This window comes from Protopterus annectens, chromosome 5.part1, assembly GCF_019279795.1.
Source record: "Protopterus annectens isolate FY-2018-M chromosome 5.part1, PAN1.0, whole genome shotgun sequence".
NCBI lineage: Eukaryota > Metazoa > Chordata > Ceratodontiformes > Protopteridae > Protopterus > Protopterus annectens.
Genome location: NC_056736.1, coordinates 326335646 through 326359715, shown reverse-complemented (window position 1 = coordinate 326359715; position 24070 = coordinate 326335646). Strand labels below are relative to the sequence as shown.

Sequence of the window (24070 nt, the reverse complement as noted above, 5' to 3'; positions counted from 1 at the left end):
GACTTTGACACCAAGCATCTGTCTTTGTGAGGCCCTTTTGTAGAATGTCTACATCATTAAATGATTTTATTATGGCTCCCAGTTTGCAGTCATCTGTGAACTTTGTTAGCTAAAGACCATCTGTGTTGGCCTGCACTTCAGAGAAGTAGATGCCAAACAGGAGAGGACCCAGGACCGAACCCTGTTGTACTCCACTTGTCACTGGTCTGAAGTCGGACTTGGAGTTGGCTACTTTTACTGTGTGGGTTCTGTCAGTGAGCCATTTGGCTTCTCATCTTATGACATAGGGATTTATGCCCAAGTTACTGAGTTTATCTATAATTCCAGAGTGGGGGATGGTATTGAAAGCCTTGGCGTGGTCAAGATAGGCTGTGTGCACTACCTTGCCCTCGTCTGTGGCTCTAGTGACTGCTTCAAAGAAGTCAATCAGGTTTAGTAGACATAATCTACCTTTTACAAACCAAAACTGAGTGGGGTCCAGGGTTTGGAGGTTACCTATGTCTTTGTTTATAAGCTCCAAGATGATATGCTCCATGGCCTTGCAGACCAGGCTTGTCAGGTTAATGGGGCAGTAGTTTCCAGGGTCCGTGGTGGCACTTTTTTTGTGGAGTGGGATAACCGTCACTGTGTGCTATTCAGTAGGCACATAGTCTGAGGTGAGGCTATGACTGAACATGGTTCGAACATGGAGTGCCAGTTCATTGTGTAGTTCATGCAGTACTCAGACTGGGTTATTGTCTGGTCTCATGGATGCTGTGTTCTTGGCTTTGGAGAGTACGATCTTTACTTGTTCATCCGTGATTACAGGGTCTTTACATTCTTCCACTATTAAGACGGGCCATCTGGAGGGTTAAAGTTGGTAAAGTTAGCACTGAACCTATCTGCCAAGATGTTGGCAATATTGGTTGGTTCTGTATATTTAGTGCCATTGTGCTGTAGCTCAGAGCAGATCTGAGTGTTGCCATTGAGATTCTTGACATAGCTGTAGAATGCTTTGTGGTTGTCTTTGGAATCAATGGCGATTTTATATTCATAACTGGCTTTGGAGGATTTTATGAGGGATCTCAGCTTCTTGCTGAGGCTGACCAGGGAGTCCCTCCAATCTTGGGATTTTACTCTTTTTTGCAACAGCTTCTTTCTTCTACTGTAGAGTTTGTTCATGGCAGGGGACCACCAGATTGGCTTCCTTTTTTGGAGGATAGTGCCTTGGCTCTTTTGGGGATGGCATGATCCATGCATTCGTGTATGTACTTATACAGTGCATTTGAGTAAGATTCAGCACTCGTACTTCTATTTTCCGTCTGCATGGGTGTCACGAAGTTTGCCACTTCTGTCTTAAGAAACATGAAGTTGGGTTTGGAGTAGTTTTTGATGGTGGTTTCCTTAATGGGGGTGGGGTGGGATATGGAGGTCTAGGGTGAATAGCTTGTGGTCGGATCTGACCAGCGAAGAGATGACCTCTGGCATGGAACACCAGTTACCCATATTGGTAATTACCAGGTCCAGGATATTGCTGCCCCTGGTGAGGGTGTGGACAAGCTGATCCAAGGCATTGGAATTTATGAATTCCAGAAAACGTTGAGCGAATGAGTTGGTACATGAGTAGTTTTACCATTTGTTGGTGGGGTTGTTGAAATTGCCCATAATTAAGGTATTGGGTTGTACCTTAATATTTTGCAGTATCTTAAGAAATGAAGAGCGGGAATCCTGGGGCATGGTGGGGGATCTGTAACAAGCTACAACCTGGATTGCAGTTTTGCCCAGTGTTAGTTGCACTTGGATAATTTTGGATGCATTATGTTGAGCAACTAGCCTGGAGGTGTGGATATCCTTAAAGATTATGGACACACCTCCACCTTTAGTGTTTTAGTCCAGGTTAGGTGGCCAAAAGGTGTGGTATGAATTACAGGCTAGTGATGCAGGGGTGCTCTCTGGAGCCTTGAACCAGGTCTCTGTCACTGCACAGATGTTGATGTTTTCCATTTTAAGGAGTGCCTCGAGTGAGTGCATTTTGAGGTTTAGACTTCTAGCATTGAGTAGCATTACCCTCAGAGTTTGCTTTCTTGTACCTGCTATGGTGGTGCATTTAGCATTTGAACCTTGCCTTAAAAAGGCACTATAGAGTGACAAGAGCCTTAGCCAGTATTCGGAATATCAGGGGCGAAAAATGCAGGCTATCTCTGGAAAAGCATTGTGGTCTGTCGAGCATGTCGTCCTAGTTAGACATATACTGGATACCCTTAGAATGACATCAGAAGCTTAGCCAATTGTTGAAGTCAAATCATTTTCTGCTTGTACTGTGGTATCATTCTGGGTGATGGCAGGATGCTACTCAGGTCTAGGGTCATACCTTCCTGGGCCACAAGATCCGAGAGCTCCTCCATGTTTCTTTTGATGTTGTCCAAGGAGGTACGTCTCAGGTCATTCACACCAACATGGACAATGACAGAGTCATATTTGTACATGTTGTGGAGTGACCTGAGTGCATGCGTTATGTGGAAGATCCTGGCACCTGACAGGCAGCTGACAGTAACTTTCTCCTTGTTTAGCCTGGTGATTGGGACATCAGTGTGCCTGACTACAGAGTCACCTATGACTAGTGTGTTAGGTACATTGTTTTGCCTTATGGGCTGAGGTTGAGTGGCACACTGATTTTGTGGGCTATGTGTCATTTGGGTAGTGTTGGGGGTGGTCATTGTCTGCGTTTCAGCTTGGGAGGTCTCTGTTGCTTGGGCAGATTTTTATTGAGAGCCTCCATGAATGTGGGTGTGTGCTTTGTGTTTCTATGTGTGGGTTTTGAAGGACTATGTGTTGAGTGTGGTGTAGTGTGGTGCAGGTGCTAACCTTCTCCTCTTGACTGACTAGTCCAGTCTTGGCTGGAGAAAACTTGGCTTCCAGTTTGGCTATATAAGTGCATCTCTCACAGGTTGTAGTGTTGGGTGGTAGGTGGAGAGGGTTGTCAGTGTACATGAGGCAATTGCTACATTGCCCCAAGATTCCCAGATTCATCAGATGGAGAGGAGAAAACACCAGGAGCTGACCCATGGACATGCCTGGATAGGTGCTTATTAATTTAAGTACTAAGTACTGTTTTCCTCTTGACAAGTGAGGAAAGTCGAGTGCTGTAGTAATTTGTAGTTTATTTACTGCTTACAATGAGCACAAGGAAACAGTTTTGACATACTAGGAATAAAGTTTAATACAGTCAGGAAGATGAATCAAAGAACATGTGTATGGATGCTTAGCCCTAAAAATGTGTGCAAAGGGCCTATGGTATGAAAACAGCCCAGAGGTAAATTTAATTTGTCACTGGCCATATGCAATTCTTTGAATGTGGGTTTCAATGCAGTTTCGATGAATTTGAGTTTCAACAGCAGAGAACTTCACTGTTGTTCATGCTAAGTCTATTTCATTGTGAGAATGTATTGTTTTTGTTTATCAAGTGGCTATCAGTGTTTGCTATAAAACTTGAAATAAAAGTTTTAAATTAAATCTAAATATCTATAATAATTGTAGAACTAAAGAAGAAAATAGTAAACACACTGACAGGTTCGAACAGTGTTTGTGGTAAGTGAGGAGAAACAGCCAAGTAATGGGAGACTGGAATGGCTGGGCAGGGGGATTGGTGTGATTTATTACCCTGCATAGGGCCCCATTTGACCATGATTCTACTTATATCATGGGGATAACTGTATGCATGTTCTATATATCAGCTGTGACAGACAAATTTCCAGAGTCAATCTTTATAGCGTGTAAAAAATCCAGGAGGCACAATGAGTCCTGAAGGATGTTAGGGGAGATGTTTAAAATATCTTTCAATTTTCTATGCACCAGTAGTACTTATGTCTCAGTTTTGCTCCACTTAGCTGAAATTATAGGTCTAAATTTTGGGTTATTCAGGCTCTTATGGGTTTTTGGAATCCCAGGTATATAAGGTGTTACTGGAATTTTGATCTGTAATAAATGGTAAGTGGAATCTGAAATAACATCATTTAGTCTTAAATCATCTGGCTACAGATCTTTTAACTATAAAGTAACTTTCATTTCATTCATAGACACTTTATTAACATTATCACTGTTTAGCAACAGGTTCAGGCTGTTAACATGTTCATCAGACTCCATCAAAACAATCCCTCCACCTTTATGAGGTTTAATTTAGCACAGAACATTCTATTCAGGACACAATAGCCCCTGCATATAGATTGAGGCACGCTACTGCATATTGCATGAAACAGGGTATGCATAGTAATATGGGATTCATTACATTGATGTTGTTGTAAAATTTCCTTTACTGCAGTTTGTATAGGAAAGAGAGAATAGTCACAGCATGACATGGGACAGATAAGGGATGACCAAGTGGAGGAGGACAGTGCACATACATACTAGACTCCTGCAGAAAGCCATGTACAAAAACAATGACCAGCAAGTTTAAGCTATTTGTGTACATGTCTTGCCATGGGCACATGTGAGAGGCTACTGATGAAAAAGTTCACCACCCAGGAGACTGAAGTGTTCCTGTAAGTCCCTCATGTAAATGCCATGTGCATCCTGTCCAGTGGTAAATCAGACATGTTTTATCAGGACCAAGTAGGGCAGGTAGTCCTACAAGACATCAATGCTGTGGGTAGCCATAATAGGACTCAGAAAATATAATAGATATGATTACTGCATGCCAAAAGCAAAGAAAGGGGCATAGCCAAGCACTTGTTTAACACATGGTTTGGACAAAGAACACAGAAACAGCTCACAGAGTTGGAAGGCTTCTTGGTGCTCCTGTCTGGTGAGTTTGACTGGACTAGCCAGACTAGTGGTGGCTTAGGTGTGGGAGCTGGAATGGTATGATTGCACAAGTGTCTATACAGGATGCATCAAGTTAGTAATAGTTACAAATAACATTTCATGTGTGATCTGAACTATCCAGCTATATACTGGGAAACCTAAACTATCACTATTGCACAAGTAGTTATGAACTTTTACATCTTATAGCTCCCACTATCAAGATATTTTTTGATTGATTGTTATTGCATATTTCACTGTATATCTTAATAAAGACACTTAAGACACTCAAGAATTCTTTGTTGGAGTCGGTTCTTTTTTTTTCTTGCTTCTATGTTAGAAATGTTTACAGTAAGATCTTGTATTTTTATAATTGTACATAGAAATTGTGAAGGCTGTTCAGTCCATTCAGAATAAGAAACTTGCTTTTTACTCATACCAAGATAGCTAAAATATATATAGCATATTTATTTCACTTCTTAGTTGTTTTAGTAGTCTGAATTAATGAATTATCTTAATGTGATAGTAATGTTACAAAGATTTGTTTTTCTTTGAACTATAATAACTTGCTATGTATAATAATTCAGAATTTAACATTTTTAGTATGGGTTTGAGCTGAAGGCGACAATTAAACCACTAATTATTATACACAGAATGAATGTGTTAAGTTTTCCACATGTTCAGATGCTGTGGAAATCGTAAACTTCTAAGTTTGACTGCATATTGTCACCCCAATGGTACTGGTCGACAATGAGACATATTCTCTGATAAAAGACATGTTGGCAATATTTATATTTCAGTGCTCTTTGCTATACATATACTCAATTTTTAACAAGTGTAATTGAACAGTATATTACAATTGCATAGAAATTTTAAACAGAAAATGAGTAGAATAGAACAGAGGCATTTATACAATTTTACATGGCACTAAGGAGTTTGTATAAAACAATCACTATTGCAGATTCTTAGACTATGTAGCTTATGTACAGTATTTATATTTTTTCAAGTAATACTCCATCTAAATGTATAACTCAAATGTTTTAATACCTTAAATATGAATTAAAGAAAAACATTTACTGTTTTTGTTTTAAATTATGACAGAGGTCAATGCTACTGACAATGGAGGGAGTATTGTTTTAATGGCTAGAGTGGACTATATTAATACAATGAAACCGATGTTAAAAGCATTAAATGTTTAAAATGCTGCTAAATGTATGGATATTTTTAAAATGTATAGGTATGCTACTAATATTTATATGAGCTATATGTTGGTAAGGGAAATCAATGATGATTTGAATTAGTTTTTATTTGTTCTTGCTGTCTGTGTTCCAATAAACTATGGTTTATGAAAGATGTATAAAGACTCTATCAGTCCTACATTGAGACCTAATCCTTTGGACGATGGGTAACTGAGCCATTCCCGTGCAACTTTATATTGCAAACACTGGAAGTTATACACAAAAAAACATAAAAAGGTTGTTTGCTAAAATTACTAAGAATAGATAATGATGTAATAATTCAGACAATCTTTGCTTCATTGGTTATTCATTCTTTGTGTACTATTACTCCCCTGCCAGGAAAGAATGGATGCTGTAACTGACTTTTTAGGTATCTATAGTACTTGTAATAATGACAAAACTAGGAAAATGCAAGGAAAATTGGCATGGTTTAAAGACTGTATTAGAAACACTGTGTTTTTTGTTGATAATATGTATTGTAAACTGACTTTAGTTACTGATAGGAGCACAGCAGTAGTCTTGATTTATGATGATATTTAGCAGGCTTGGTGGGAAGATATGAAGAGTTATATTGCTCCATTGTTAAAATATTCACCATGTTAATGTCACTTTATTGACAATACAGTCTTTATATGGATAGGAATAGAGGTGAGGTTTGAGCAATACTACAAAAAAGCTGTGATTCAGTATAGATTCATACATAGTTATGAGGCATGCAATCCAGGAGACCACTGAAAAGACGGCCAATTCCTTATTGGTTTTTAATGCAATTCCTTACTTGCCTCAAAGCACTGTCTGATTAAGTAACTTGCTAAAGGTCACACAAAAGGTAAATGAAGGCTGAGGGAATCAAACCCTTTACCTCAGGAAGCTCATTAACATTTCATAGCTTATGCTCTGCGCTAACTACCAGACTATGAGCTATCATCAGGAAACAATTTTTTATTTAGATGTTTAATTAATGAAGGCTATGTTAAATAAGAATGATGATACAAGTTTCTATAGAAAAGAGATGGATAAAAATGCACATCTAGTAAGGGTGGTATGTATCTAAGACGTGTTTTCTAGCATTGTATGTTCTTATTTATTGCACTGAGCAAGATTAATTACAGAGAGCATAAGATTTTGTCATAGTTAGAAGGCTATGAGAAAAAGGGTTTTATTTCTGGGTTATAAACAGAATGAGGAGAGAAGCATGTGCAAGCATGTGCAATATGTTAAAGGAAGCCAGGGTGATGTAGCTATGTCCCGGTGTTTGCAACAGGAAAGTACAGGTGCTACATATATCTCAGAGAGAAAAAAGTGTTTCTCTACATCACATTTAACGCTGATATTTTTGAAATTATTAGAAAGAGCTGTCCTATTCTGCTTAGTGCACCAGAGATTAGGGAAGTATTAAATGAAACCAAATCAAGCTTTTAAACGTAGACCTAATCTGGGTCATATGCTGTATTAAATGAGTAAATGCAGTACTTTTATATGCTATAACTGTAGTATATGTATGCATATAAAAAAAAGAGCTAGATATACACATCTGATAACAGGGATATATGTAAAGCTGTGCAATAAGTTGTATGTAGTTTACTTTGCAACATGTGAAAATTGTTCTTGTTTTATGTGGATAAGACAGTAAAAAAATTATGGTACTAAACACAAGTCAACATTTATTAGAAATAAGAAAGGTGTATACTATTACATTTAAAAAACATACAGTGAAAATATGCAAAATGCTTTTAAATTTCAATTCTTTGAAAATTGCATTATAGTAAGAAACAATATGATATTAATATGATTAATGTGAAGAAGTTACACTGGCAGAAAGGGACATTTAGCAACTGTGGGGCATAATTTGTTCCACTCCATGATTTAGTATGCCTCACCTGTGAAATAATGAGCAAAAAAAAAACAAAATGTATTGATGACTGATCACCCCTGCCAACTCCCTGGGATTGGGCAGCTGCCATTCTTTTCTCTGCCCGAGCTACAATTATGCTTGGGGGCCCTTAAGCTACAACCATACCTCTCAACTTCTGGAGAGAAGCAAAAATAATGGAAGAACAAATATCCAAGCTCAGGAACCATTTTCAATTCTTACTCTTATTCACTATAAAGTTACTAGCAGGTGTTTCATTAGCATACATTTTCTGGACATTATGAATAAAGGATAAAGCTCTAAAGTCTGCATCACTGATGGAAAGCATTTTTCTACTTTGCCCTTCAAGGTGAAGACTTTCTTTTTGCTCCTAATGCCTAAAACCATGGAGGGACATGATCAGCAAGAGACAATGGTGAAGGATAGTAGCATATCTTTCAACCTCTTAATGGAAGAATTTTGGACAAAGCCAAAAATAATGGGGTCATAGGCCTACTATCAGTGACAGACCTTATGTATTGCTCATATAAACTTAGAACATTTTATAGAATAGCAGGTTTTGCATTAGAATGCAATTCCTGATGGATATGAAATCTGAAACTGAAATATATGTCATTATTTAGTGACTTCAATCTTCAACAACTTACTAGAAAATCAAAAATGTTATGAGCAGCAGACCAAAATATAAGGGAAAAATCTCAGTGAAATTCTCAACAACTGAGAAATATGGAGTGTAGTACTAGCATTTGTTAAGGAAATCACAGAATTTCAACAAATGATGAAATTGCATTTGCAGTCAATGCTGAAGTGCTGAAACATTTAGTGTGTCTTAAACAGACTAACTGTAGCCAGATGCTTGCTACAGTATTAAGTGGAAGAGACATTTTCTGGGGTCTTCAAAGTGAAGACATATTTCTGTTTGTTTTCTTCATGGTTCTGACAAGTGCAAGGCCCCTTTTAGGTGAGGGACTCTATTACTCCAATCATCCAAAGTCTCTCCCTGCTGGCAGACATTCAAAATACAACAGATTTATCCAACCTCAATAAATCCAAGCCTTTTAATACTATTTTGAAACCAATACCATTGAGTGGTTTGTTACCTGTTGGCTTGTTATAAATATTTTTTTCTGTTTATTTTTTATTAGTTTCCCAATTATATTACAGTTTAAACAAGTAATAAATAGTACAATAATGAAATCATGAATCATGTTTACAACAGGAAAATTGAAACAGAAACTAACAGTAAATTAAAATTACTATTAGAACATTAAAACACAACTATTTACAAAGGTGTTTAATCAATTTAAATTAATGTTTGTTTCTGTGATATAATTGCATCATTTCAGTTAGAAATTTTGTCTATTTTCTCCAGCATGATGTTGCTCTGTTGGTTCTGTTATTTAGTGGGTTGATGTCCATTTCACCAGCAGTCAAAGTAAGATTTTTAAATTCCTTGAAGGAAGGAGAAGATTGCTTTTTCCAGTTTATGGTAATTATCTTTCGGGCAATGGTTAGTAATGTCCAAAGAACTGATAGTCTTTTCCTTGAAACACATTTTGGTGTAGAGGAGTTAAACAAAACCAATGATTTTGTTAAATTGAAATTGTCATTAAATATAGTCTGAAAGAAATAATTTACATTACTCCAATAAGTTTCTAATTTAATACAATCATAAAAAACATGTTCCCAGTTTGCTATGAATTTTCTTTCACATCTCCAACAAATATCTTCACTAGCAAATATTAGAGCTACTGTATGAGGAGTGATAAAACTTCTATGTAAGAATTTTCATGAGTACAATTGCCAATGAAGTGATAGTGTGGCATGTTTTGAAGATATTAGAATATAATTTTTCTCATCTTCTTCAGGGGATGTCCATTTACCATTGTGAACTAATTCCAATAAGAGTTTTTTATGATATATCTTCACTTTTTGATAATTTTATAAATGTTAGACACGTATCAATTCCCCTGGTAAGGTTAATTTAGAAATATAAAATATTCAATAAATTTAGGTTGTATTGTCTGACTGAAATTTGCATTACTTCTATTTCATTTAATAAGAATTGTCTCAGGGTTTGTAAAGATAGCCATGAGTCGTTACTTATATTATATTTGTCTATGAGATAGGTAGTGGATGGGACGTTACACATTTCTATTAATTGATGCCAGAACAGTAGTTTTCCTTGTTTTAAAATTTCCATTTTATTTATTTGAATAGTTTCTAAATTATTGGAGGTGTAAACTAATGGAAAAATTAAGAATATCCAAGACTTATTAGTAGGGTTAATATTTACAAACTTTTTAAATAAGGATGGAATATGGTTTATAAAATGCGATGACGCTTTAAAGTTTGTATTTTCCAATATATATATTTTCAATGTCCAATAGAAGATATTTGATAAAAATATTAAATTATCTTGTATTTGATTTTGCATGATATCTGAACATATCTGCTCATGTAATAATTTCCATATAGAGGAATATGATGGATTTAGCCATAGGGTAATGTTTTATCAATAGCAGATAAGGCATATGTCTCGATGTCTGGAAGGTTAATTCCTCCATCCTCCCAATTTGGCAAGTGGTTATTTAGTGCAATTCCAGGTTTATTTGGATACCATAGAAATTTTAATATAATTTTATTATATTTTTGTATTATATGTCTGGGTACTGGTAGTGAAAAACCTTGAACAAGATATAATATTTGGGGAAATATAACTGAATTAGTCAGGTATAGTCTGTCCTCCATTGTGTATAAATATTTGTTCCAGTTAGATATCATTGCTTCTATTTTGTCTATTACATTATTATAATTAAATAGAATCATGTAATTTAGGTATTCTGTTAAGTAAACCCCTAGGTAGCAGAGGTTACCCTCATTAACTAAGTATTTTGAGAATTTTTTACCTAATTTATTATTTTTCTTGGAACTCAGAGACAATATCTTAGTTTTATTTTCATTAAATAATAAACCAGAAACTTCTTGAAAACTAGTCATGGAATTAAATAATGCCTGTAAGGAATGGTTTGCATTGGAAAGAGTCAGTGAGTCATCTTCTGTGAACAATTGAAGTTTCAAGTTTAATGTTTTGGTAATTTCTATGCCCTGAATATTGTCTTGTGATCTAATATTGTTTGCAAAAGGCTATATCAGTAAAGCAAATAGAGAAGATGACAATGGACAACCTTGCTTAGTTTATTTCTTAATTGTAATGGTGCCTGAGCTGTGGGATCCTAATTTGACATATGCTAAAGAGTTTTCATATAAGGATATATTAATATTATAAATACATTAGATCCAGGGAGGCTAAAGTTAGGTCTGTGTCTCTGTGTTTAGCAAGATCTATTAAAGTTATGATTCTTTTAATGTTATTATATGTATTTTTTTCTTTTATGAAGCCTGTTTGATCTTCATGTACTAGTAAAGGAAGAACATGTTTGATTTTATTTGCAAAAATTGCCATAAACATGTTATAATCTATATTTAATAGGGATATAGGTCTATATGATGTACAATATTTTTCATCCTTACCAGGTTTTATTACTGGGGATATTAATAAATATCTCCAGGATGGGGGTATTAATAATTCTTCTTTGGCTATATTGTATACTTTTAGTAGTAAAGACAATGACTGACCAGACGGTAATCTTTACATTGTGGGTAGAATGTTATCTGGGACTGGTGCTTTGTTTATTTTTAGTTTAATGATTTGTGATTTTAATTCAGTCATAGTTACTGGTTTATTAATAATGTCTATCTGATGATGGGATAATTTACTAGAAATATTTTTGTTAAGAATTAAGATTATTGTAATGAAGTCTAAAAGTTTCTAATATGTTATTAAGATCAGTTTCTTTTTTGTGTGAGTGTTGTATAGTTCTTTTATCTGTCTAGATTTAATCATTTTTGTTCTATTTGCCAGTTGTCTTTGGTTTGTAGGATTCATGGAGTATGAGTTTAATTTAATTTTCTCAAGGCACATCATAGTATTATGATGCAATATTTCAGAGTATTTACTATTAATTTGTGTTAATTCTGGAATTAGGTTAGTGTTGCCTTTTTGTATTTCTAGTTTAAGTTTGTCAAGTTTAGTTTGTAGCTCAACCATATCTTTATTCCAATGACTTTTTCTTCTAAATGAACCAAATTAGTGTTTTACCATAAGTATAAGCTTTTAATGAGTCCCATATATATTTCTGAAATATCTTCTGTGATATTTATTTCCAGAAAAGTCTTTATTTCATTTAAAGAGAATTCTTTAAACTCTTAACTTTGTTAAGTATGAGGGTATTCTACTAATAGGCAGGGAGCTATATGGTTCTGATTGTATTTCAAAAACTAACACGCTATGATCTGATAAAGGACATGCTATTACCTTAACTCTACTTAATTTTACTATTAGATCATTTGAAACATAGACTTTATCAATATGTGAGTGAGATTTATGTCGATGGGAGTAGAAAGTGAAAAATAATGAGTTCTAATTAGCAAAATGGTTTATATCTTTAATTACTGCTGTATCAATAAACTTCAAGAGGGCTCTCAATGTGGGTGATTTCTTTCTTTTACATGTTGAGTCAGAATCTTTGTCATCTATAATGCAATTAAAATCCCCTGCCATTATTAAACTTCCGTTAGCATGTTGAATAATATCTTCAAAGTAGGTATTAACTGTTTTAATACCAACCCCTGGAATCCAGTATAAATTAACTAATGTGTAAATATTTCTATTAATTTCAAGGGTTATTAAACAGAACATCCCTGGGGAATCCTGATATGTTGATTTTTTTTTGGGAGAGAGGGTTGAATTTCTAACTAGAATAGTTACTCCTCTTTTCTTATGTTTAAATTGTAAACTTGCCAGTATTGTATAGTTGTTGAAATTTAATTTATTTAAATCATCACTTGCCAGATGAGTTTCTTGAAGGAATACCAAATGCAACTTATGTAAATTCAAATACTTAAATACATTTCTCCTTTTGATATTATTATTTAGAACATTAACATTAATAGACATTTAATATTATGCTTATATATGTCAATTTACTTGAAATTACAAGATTGAGGTCTATAATGACATATAAGTTATGGAGAAAACTTGTTAAACTTTCACATATGTGTAAGGTGCATTCATTTCTGTTAGACACTTAAAAAGCAAATTCGAACATATTTATAAAAGTATAACATTGAATAATACAACCAGTAATCATCTCTATGAGGTCTAAAACCTCTTTTCTGAGTGAAAAAGTCACGTAGACAATCCTCTACCTATATCGACTATGTACAGAGTAAGTCTGTCTACCTAAAGTATATGCATGTATAAAAGATTATGACTTAGGAATTTAAACATTCAGCTTCTAATAGCAGGTAAATGATAATTAATTTCTATGTCCTGACTTATAAATAAGTAAACAAAGCAGTATTTGAAATAGTCTAAGTCTAAGCTTAATATATAAGATAGTATAATGCTGTGAAGAGATTGATTAGTTCCCAGATTTACTGTTTATAACCAGTATAATAATGTATAACATCATATTAAGATTGATATACTTTGTAGCATTTTACAAATGAAAAGTTACCTCTTATTATAATGCTTTATATTCAAAATGATATTATAAACAGACCTGAGAATTTTTCAGTTCTCTTTCAATGCAAGAATATAATAAGAGAAACACAGTGGTATAGTTTAGTAAGCATATCCATATTACTAGATTAACTTTTACATTTTCTTCATATCTCAACAATAAGAACATTTCATAGTTTTAAAGCATGTCTTCCCTCCATCAACTCCTACTGAGACATTTAAATTCCATTTGGAAGTATCAATACCAGTTCAGATCTCCTGTGAAAAGAGGCTACCAGGCCAGCAGGTCTAACCCAGTCAACAGAGGTCAAGTAAAATAAGTAAATAGATAGCTAAAACAAAATATACTTAACTAACAAGCTATAACTGTATAAAGGTGGCACTTTTGAGTGTTAAATCCAGGCCTGCTGTTTTTATCTCAGTTTTTGTGAAATAAATATTTTTTTGTTATATTCTAACATATGCATCTGTTTTGTGAATTGTTCTATAGTTTGTTTAATCAATTAAAAAGCATTCATACTTCTGAATTTAAAGTTTCAAAGAGGCATCATATGTTTAACAGTCAAGAACTATAAACAGTGACTACCATATTATGGACACTAAGGTATACATTTTTCATTCTTATACTCTTTAAGTGAAAGACTGCTGCATTTTATCTTCTCCAATTTGCAGTTGTTGTGTCTTTCGGCTTTTCCCGGTTACGGGTCGCCACAGCGGAACTCCGCTCCACTAATGATTGGTAGTTGATTTTTACGTGCCGAGTTACCAGCCCTGATGCACAACCTTCAGTGAAGGTACATCCATTCACGCATGTCTCCATGCAGAAGACGCTCTAGCTAAGAATCGAACCGGACAGCGTCTTACTGTGAGGTACAATGCTACCGCAGCACCAAGACCTTTAAAATTATAGCGCAATGTCTTCGTCTTTAAAGTTCAATATTGCAAATATCACATTCTTCATCATTTTCTTATAGTTCTATGACATATAAGCCTATGAGCAATATATTACTTTAGATTTCATTGACATTTTTAACTTTGAACTGCAGATTACAAGGAGTTTAGTCAGTTTATGTGACTTCCAAACTGCTTGCTAACTTTGAAAAGAAGTAAGCTTGAAAAGCAAATTATTCTCCAGTGCTAACAAGTTTTTATGATCTACCAAGTACACTAAGTGCTAATTGTAGTTCTATTTTTCATGTGAGAGTGAAATATTCAGTTTATAAAACACCCCTATGAAATTTCTCAAGATCAAATATAAATACATGTCAATAGTGGAAGGTCAGACAAAAAGACTAAACAATCAAATGACAAAAGGTTTGCTTAAGATTTAGATAATAGAAAATAAGAAATGTCAATGCACAGTACTATACTGATACCCTAAGTTATGGGTTAAACTAGTAAGGTCAGAACATTCTACTTGTCTCCATTATAATAGTAGTGTAGCAGAAGGGAGTCAAAGGTTAGTTCATTCACTTATACTCTCATGATGAGCCTGGGCTGTTTTGACCTTCAGTTCAATTACTGTACCATTTATTTTAAAGTGATTATAGTCTCAACCTTTAAAACAGTGGTCTGAAGGCAGTTGTCTGTCATTTTAAACTTATTGTCTATTCAGTTATTGCTCACCTGTTATAAATATTGGACATTCATTAGTATTTTCTTGTGTGAGCTACTTTTTAGTAATTTTAAATTACCATGTTGCTTATGCTGACCTGCATGCCATGTCTATTTAAAATACTGGTCTACATCCTTGCAAGTAATCTTTCATTTATTATTTCTCAATAGAGTACATGATAAGATGAAGAATATGAATATTTATTGTATAGTATGTATTACAAGCAGACAGACCTTTATTTGTAAACCTGTTAAACATTTTAAAACTAAAGTCCACATCAGTAGTATTCCATACAAATCTAAGGACATGTGATTTAAGAGTTCCATCACTTAATTGCTTAGGGAATCATGTAACAGCTAACAAGAAGGAATTCAGTTAAGAACTGTTTTAGCTTTTGGTCCCTAAATTTTCATATAACAGGGGTAAGAGTATCTCATATTATATTGTATATAGTTAGGCCCTAAAATGTCAACTGTTTTGCTTTTTTGTTTTTTTTTTGTTCAGTACAATGGCACTATTTATTTTACAGCCATTATTTATCTGCAGCTACATAATATAAGATTGCTTCTGTTAATGGTATTCTTTTGATTGACTTTGTGCTTGTTTTAACACAGACTGTGTAAAATATGCCCTTAGGTTCTCCTGTAACCATATTTATACAATTAAAAGTAAGAGGCAATTCAAAAGTCTTGGTTTTAGAACCACCCACATAAGTAGAGAGAAGGTACAAAACCCCAGTGCTTTACCTTTTACAAGTCATCATTATACATCCCTTTCAGCTACTGTTTTATGTCAAATAGAATCAATAAACAATGTAGTATGAATGATAACTATGCATTTTTTTTTTTTTACAAATTACAGAATCTGATTTGGTTTTAAAGGTTTCATACTTTGCTCTTATGTGATTTGAAATGTTACCCGAATTGGAAAATGTTATTTTCTCTTTGTATTTTAATGTATTTTACTATTATATTCAAAGCTGTTCCTATTGCTTTTTTATCTTGTGGTATTATGTCTTGTTCATTATTTTTATTGTTTCTTCCTTTTCTGTTAAGTCTTTTTAAATGAAGTGACTGGCCTATGCATACTTTTTTGTTATTTTGCCTTTTGCAGTCCCTTGAAGGCAGTAGTCTGAAGCCAGAGTAACATTTTGTTGCTGTTGTTTTATGCTGTTAGTCATCTTTATTTACTATGCTTTCATATTTTTGTCATGGTACGTGGATTAAAAAAAAACAGAGCAGAAATGAAAAATAAGATACTGTGTAGAAGAGCATGTTGTCATACATGGCAGCTTACATTTGCTTACATTTCTAGGTCAACTTACTGTTTAATGGTTGGGATGTATGTCTGGATCAGAATGGGTACACTGCTCACATGTATAACATATACATGAAGAGCTGATGTAACTGCATTTCAAATGTAGGGAGAGGGGATTGCAGGGATACCATGCTACTTTGTAAAGAGGCACAGTATATTCAAGCTAAGGATCAGATTATAGTATACATGTGTGTCTTACTTTGTGCTATGACAATAAGTGAATTTTGTGATGGCCCTGTTTGTTATAGTAGATAAATTAAGAAAAAGTTTGCACCCATCTTAAATACGAATGCTAAAATTGTGAGTCACAAATTTATGAAAATGCCTCCTTTGATTTGCCTATATTCCTCAGATACAGTAATTTCAGAGGGACTTTATTTAAAAGTATAGAATATGGGGGAAAGCTCCCACATTAAGGTTTGCAGAAAGGCACAGTCCCCTACAGCAACAAAAAAAGGGCATTTCTTAGAAGTTTAGTTCTTGTTAAGGTATAAACATTTCTACATATTAACAACATGTTGAGTGACTTAGTTCACTTTAGGGATACAACGGAGTCACCAGTTTAAATGAGTTAAGTCATTACAACTTTTTAAGAACCACAATGGATTAATCTGTTATATTGTTTTATTGATTAGTTTTATACAAATTCCTTGTTCTTCCTTGAAAACAGAGTTTGAAACTGTGGTACTGTAACTCCTATAACTTCCTCCTTAACTGTACCCCACTGCTTCAATGAGATACCTTCCTGTTCACTCATGCTAATACTGATATGGCCGAGCAGTGGTGCTTTAGTTATGACATGACAGTAAGCACATTAGATATGAATAATGCTTTAGTTGGTAGTCACCTCTGTCTAAATGGTTCTAGATTATGTATTAGAGGTTCTTCCTCCAGCTCACATTTAGATCCAAAAGAGTTCCATTTTGAGTGGTTTTAGATACATTCTGCCCAGAACTTGATCCATACTGGGCAGTAAATATAACTGCTCATCCTAGTACTTGCTATCCACGTGCTCCAGCTTGCATGAAGAATATATCCGCGGTGGTGCAGCGGTAGCATTGTTGCCTCACAGCAAGAGGTTCTCCTGTTCAATTCTTGGCTCAAGTGTGGGGAGTGCCTTCTGTGTGGAGTCTGCATGTCCTCCCTGTGGCTGGATGGGCATTCGAAAGACATGCATAAATGGATGAGCCTTCAATGAAGGTTGGACATCGAGCTGGCACCTCAGCGTTCATGAAAATCTACTGCCAGTCATTAGCGGACTGGAGTTCCCACTGTGGCGACTCCTAACTGGGAAAAGCCGAAAGACAAACAACAACCAGTAAGCAACATGCTGCAGGTCTCTCATATCATAAGTATTCCTTTATCATTTCAGTGTCTTGGCCCTGTCTTTTTGAATGGATTCCCCACATATACACTTTTTTGTCTTCTCTTTTGCTTTAGCATATTCATGCTCATACTGTGCTAAACAAAGTTTTGCTGCAGCATATATAATGGCAAATGTTTACGTGGCTTCTTAGGATCTGATGTTAATCTCATGTTATTGTGTGCAACAAATATGTTCAAAGTAAATCAGTTAATAGACATCCTTCTTCAATATTTCACTCATGAAATGTAATGCATAAATAGTAAGAAATAATTAAGAACAAGTTAAAATTAAATAGAATATGCAGCAGTATTTTGAGGAATTATTAGATTAGTGAACAATGACTCTTTATAACTATCACTGCTGATGTGACACCTGATGCCATTTGCAAAAATGGAAAAAGGAGTTGCAGATGGATGAATGCATTAGTTTAGCGTGAACACACACTTGGCTACATTCACCATTTGACTTTAATGCTTCAAGTCCTTCTAGCCCATTTTGATTTTCCAAAGAGGAAAAACACTTTTAATACACATCACTAATTTCCACATAACATTAAGAGATTGTTGTTGTTGTTGTTGACTTTTGGCTTTTCCCGGTTAGGGGTCGTCACAGCGGAACTCCAGTCCGCTAATGATTGGCAGTAGATTTTCACGAACGCCGAGGTACCAGCTCGACGTTCAACCTTCAATGAAGGAATGCCCATTTACGCATATCTTTTGAATGCCCACCCAACCGCGGGGAGGACATGCAGACTCCACACAGAAGACACTCCCCACACTTACAGTTGTAAAATAAGGCAATAGACTTTACTTCTTCATATAGGGACATTTAAAGTAATTGTTTTTCATTACTAAACCTTAGCACAGTCTCAAAACTTCTACATAAATAATTTGAAGTCCAATGCCACCCCTTTCAAAAAAAAAAAAAAGATTCTTGCACTTATAATTTAGAATTTCAGTTCAGTCTTTTCAAGACAAGCTGTGATATAACAAAGAAAACTCTACCCACCACTAGTTCGGTGCTTCTTGTCTAAGTCTTTACAGATGCTGTTTCTCAGTCTTACTCCTTCACTGACTCACATCAGTTCCCCTAATGCTTATCTCTTTCTGTTTTTTGATAGGCCCCAAGTCTGTATCACTCTGTCTCAGGCTCTGGTTGCCAAGACTCTGTATATCTCTATCCTATCTTCCTTTTTTTTTTGTTTTGTTCTCTTTTTACTACAGGGAGGGGGAGATCCTTCATTTAGGACACATCTATTAATCATCATCCTACAGTGTCTAAACACCACAGTTCAACAAACAACACAATGGTTATTATTAGCACTATACTACAAGGTACACAATAAAAAAATTCTAAGGAGCAAATGAGCATCCAAAGAAAAATATGAGAAATCATTACATTAGTGGAGATACTTTACCAACAAGCTACATTATATATTATTACTAGATCAATAGCGTAAGAAAGAAGGATGATACATTGGACATTAATTATCCTGATAATATACTGCAGCAATTGGTCAGAGTTTCACAATTTGCTCAACGTTATCGTAGATGTTAGACGCCACTGTATTCTGGTGTCAAAAGACCAACCTGACAAAGCTCTCCAGTGGGAATCTATAGCTCATCCATACCTCTTTAAACAGTACCATAAAGAAACTGCCTTTGTCTCTGGTGAGTATAACATCTGCAGGTAACAATAGCAAGTAATTAGTCTTCAGTTTCCATTTTTCCTAGTCACATAAGCGAGAAAAACAGTGTGTTTTACTCTACCCCGTCTATATTACATTGTCCGCAAGTATGACAAGTGTGCATCTCTAACATGAATGATTTTTAAGCAGATGACCCTGTAACACCAAAATAGTATCAGTGATAATGAGGTAAAGGAAAACAACATAAATTGTATGACTGCCATGTTCATTAGTTTAGGTAGGTTTCATTAATTCCATTAATTACACATACATTTTCTGTACTTTTATGGTAAGAAACACTAATAGTGACACATCTTTGAAATTTTCTTTTTAAATATAAAAACACATGGCATTTGGAAAGGTTCACCATGCGGGGGATGTTTTAACATGGCCGTTTTTACACTTACAGTAAGCCTCTCTGACTCTTAAACTATCATACTGCTAAGGTATTCCATTAGTGCAGGTTGATCTCACTGGCAGAGCTGCATACCAATGTAACAATCATCTCAGGGAGTGGCTATTCTCACTTAGCTAGGTGCTCTACCCTGCAAATGCCAGCAGCTCTCCATTTACACTGCTAAAATATTTAGAGCATGAATGAGCTTCATTAAATTTATTTGTTGGAGAAAAAAGTGAATGCCATCAAAATACAGCAGTAACCCATTCACTCTTATGGAAGCAGTTGTGTTGCAGGTGAGTTTATTGAAGACATTTGGATCTTGGTGCCATAAGTATGTGTGTGGACATGTATGTTATCTGTGTGTGTGTGTGTGTGTGTGTGTGTGTGTGTGTGTGTGTGTGTGTGTGTGTGTGTGTGTGTGTGTGTGTGTGTGTGTGCCTACCTGGGCGGTTGCACTTTAGGGTGAGGTAGGAGACTAAGACTAAAAGAAATGTAAATGGTTCATCTCCCAGACCTCTGCTTACAAGAGTTTCATCACTCAAGCCCTAACTTACACTTATCAAAGGTACCAGGACTTGTCAGAGATTTGGGACGCATGGCTAGGCTTACAAATGCCCTTGTGGTCATTAATCTAGTACACATTTATGAACCTATGAACCTAAGAGTCTAAATCTATGTTTATGCAAATTTGTTTTCTATACCTATGCCTTGACATGCAGAAATCCATGAGGACGCTTTGTTTTTATTTGTTCATATATTCATAGGTGAGTACTAGGCAAATGGCCCTGGAGCCTTTACAACCCTAGCCCATAGGATAACCCTGGCATCGTGCCACCCAACCTTAGTTCCTAGTGCATAAAGAGAGAAACGGCTTCAGGTAAAACCCAGGTGCACAAAACCAGAACTATATATAACCAAAAATACACCGAGGTGCCACACAATAGCATCTTTAATAACACAAAAAATAAATAAGAACAGTGGTGAGCGCTTTCGCAAAACTAATTGCTTCATCAGACCTGATGAAGCAATTAGTTTTGCGAAAGTGCTCACCACTGTTCTTATTTTTTTTTTGTGTTATTAAAGACGCTATTGTGTGGTACCTCGGTGTATTTTTGGTTATATTTAGTTCCTAGTGCCTCTGTCGAGTAGAGCTACTGGAGTGATCTCCAGGTTGAATTTTCTATTTCCCATCCACTCATCAAGATTTTTCCTAGAAGACAGTCTGTGAGGTACTCTGCTTGACATATATGGGAAGTCTATTCCATAGCATGGGCAGTCTCTGTGTTATGAACCTGTCCCTCCAGCATGTTCTGTTTATTGCGGTGATGAGGTTGAGGTCTCTGGAGCGTGTAGTGTGGAGGGATTGGGATTTCTTTAGATGTAGCATTTCTAACAGAGCTGGGTCAGACATGGCTTTGTAAGTCAAGCAGATATCATCTGTAAGTAGGCAATATGAGACAGAGAATAGTTGGCGTTTTTTGAGTCTGTCCATATAGGACAAGTGTTTACGGCCTAAGATCCTCTTTGTGAGGTACTTTTGCAGCCTCTCCAGTTGCTGCAGGTATCTAGTGAGGTACATGCCAAATGGGGCATTGTACTCGATGATTAGCCTAATGAGGGAAGAGTAAAGGGAGACAATGACCTCTTTCTTCCTGGATGCAAAACCCTTAGTAATGAGATGTGCCACATAGAAGGACTTTCTGAGCACAGTGGCAACGTGGTGGTCAAAAGAGAGGCTGCTGTCAACCTGTGTTCCTAGATCTCTTATAATGCCTTCTGTGTTCAGTGAACTGCCATCAATGTGGTAATTCAAGTGAAGTGGGTTTTTCCCAAAGGGGATGAAGACACATTTTTTGGCATTGAGCTTAAGGCCATTGTTCTGACACCAGTCATTGGTCTCATTGAGGCCTTTGTGTAGGATGTCAGCATCATGTGGAGAGTTAATAATAGCTCCCAACTTGCAATCATCTGTGATCTTTGTCAACCAGAGTCCCTTCATGTTGACCTGGACTTCAGAGAAGTAGATACCAAACAGGAGAAGACGCAGGACTGAACCCTGTGGGATTCCACTCGTGACTGGTCGGCAGTCTGACTTGGAGTCATCTTCTTTAACACTGTGGGTTCTATCTGTGAGCCAATTTGCAACACTTCTAGTAATATAGGGGTTGATGCCTAGCTTAGTAAGTTTTTCTATGATTCCAGAGTGGGGAATGATATCAAAGGCCTTGACCAGATCAAGGTAGGCTGTATGAACCACCTTACATTCATCCACAGCTCTGGTGACTGACACAAAGAAGTCAACAAAGTTGAGCAGGCATGATCTACCTTTCACAAAACCAAATTGTGTAGGATCCAGAGTTTGGAGATTCCCTATATCCTTGTTTATTAGGCCCATGATGATGTGTTCCATAGCTTTGCATATCAGACTTCTCAGGCTAATGGGACGATAGTTCCCGGGGTCTGTAGTCACTCCTCCTTTGTGGAGAGGGATAACTGTAGCACTGCTCCATTCGGTAGGGACAAAGCCTGAGGTGAGGCTGTGATTGAACAGGGCACACAGGTGAGGTGCCAGTTTACTCTGTAGTTCATTTAGAACACAGCCAGGGATACTGTCAGGTCCCATAGAAGCTGTATTCTTGGCTTTGGACAGTGCTGTTTTAACCTGTGCAGCAGTAATACTGGGTGCCTGGCAATCTACTGATATTGTGATTGGTCCTTTGGGGGGGGGGGTAAAGTTAGCACTGAATCTGTTCGCCAGTATATTTGCAATATCTGTTGGCTCAGTATAGGAGATACCATTATACAGTAGCTCAGAGCAAATCGGGGTATTACTATGGAGATTCTTTACATAACTATAGAAGGCCTTGTGGTTGTCTTTACTATCTGCTGCAATTCTGTTTTCATAGCTAGCTTTAGAGGATTTGATGATGGATCTCAACCTTTTGCTGAGGCTGATAAGGGAGTTTTTCCAGTCTTGGGACTTCACCTTATTCCGCATCAGTTTCTTTCTTCTGTTGTAGAGTTTTTTTATGGCAGGGGACCACCAGATTGGCTTCCTTTTTTTTGAGGAGAGCATCTTAGTTCTATTGCGTATGGCGAGATCTATGCATTAGTGTACATGTTCGTACAGTGCATTGGTGTATGATATGGCAGTCATGCAACTATTCTCCATTTGTATGGGTGCCGTGAAGTTAGGCACCACTGTTTTTAGTTGCCCAAAGTTAGCTTTGGAGAAGTTTTTCATGGTGGTGACCTTTGTTGGGGGGGTGGGAGGTATGTGGATTTTCAAGATGATTAGCTTGTGATGCACTCTAACCAGGGAGGAGTTGACTACTGGTGGAGAGCCATGGTCGCCCATGTTAGTAATGACCACGTCAAGGATGTTTCTACCTCTAGTGGGGTTAAGAATGAGTTGATCCAGGGCATTGGAATTAATGAATTCCAGAAAATGTTGGGCAAGTGTATTGGTACATGAGTAGTTTTCCCAGTTAATCGAAGGGTAGTTGAAGTCGCCCATTATGAGAGTGTTAGGTTGGACCGTAATATTCTCCAGGGTGCTTAGGAATGTGGAGTGTGAATCTTGGGACATGGTTGGGAACCTATAGGTTCATAGGTTCATAGGTAGGTACTAGGCTATCGGCCCAAGGGCCTACATAAGCCTAGCCAACAAGGTTTCCTGGCTTATACCATCCAAGAAAATTATTTTCCTTACCCACTGTCGGGCAGCGACACAGAAGTGATCCCCAGGGTGCATTTTCTATTTCCCATCCACTCATCAAGATTTTTCTTGAAGAGTGCTAATGAAGAACTTTGCTTGACATAGATGGGTAGCCTGTTCCAGAGTATGGGAAGTCTCTGGGACAGGAATCTATCCCTCCAGCATGTCCTGTTTATTCTGGTGACAAGGTTTAGGTCCCTAGAGCATGTAGCTTGGAGGGATTGGGATTTCTTTAGGTGTGGCATGTCCAACAGCTCTGAGTTTGACATAGCTTTATATGTTAGGCAGAGATCACCTTGGAGTAGGTGATATGCTACGGAATAAAGTTGGAGTTTTTTGAGACGGTCAGTGTAGGGCATTTGTCTGAGGCCAGTAATCATCTTTGTGAGGAACTTCTTTGGCCTTTCCAGCTGCTGCAGATGTCTTGTGAGGTACATTCTAAAAGGGGCGTTGTACTCTATAATGGGTCTAATAAGTGTCAAGTAGAGGGGAA

The 24070-nt window shown here is 36.4% G+C and overlaps 1 long non-coding RNA gene across 1 annotated transcript in view; it reads right to left on the bottom strand.

Moving 5' to 3' along the window:
- Window positions 1–24070, bottom strand: part of LOC122803404 — a 2587193-nt gene that overhangs the window by 672598 nt on the left and 1890525 nt on the right. The window lies entirely within an intron of this gene.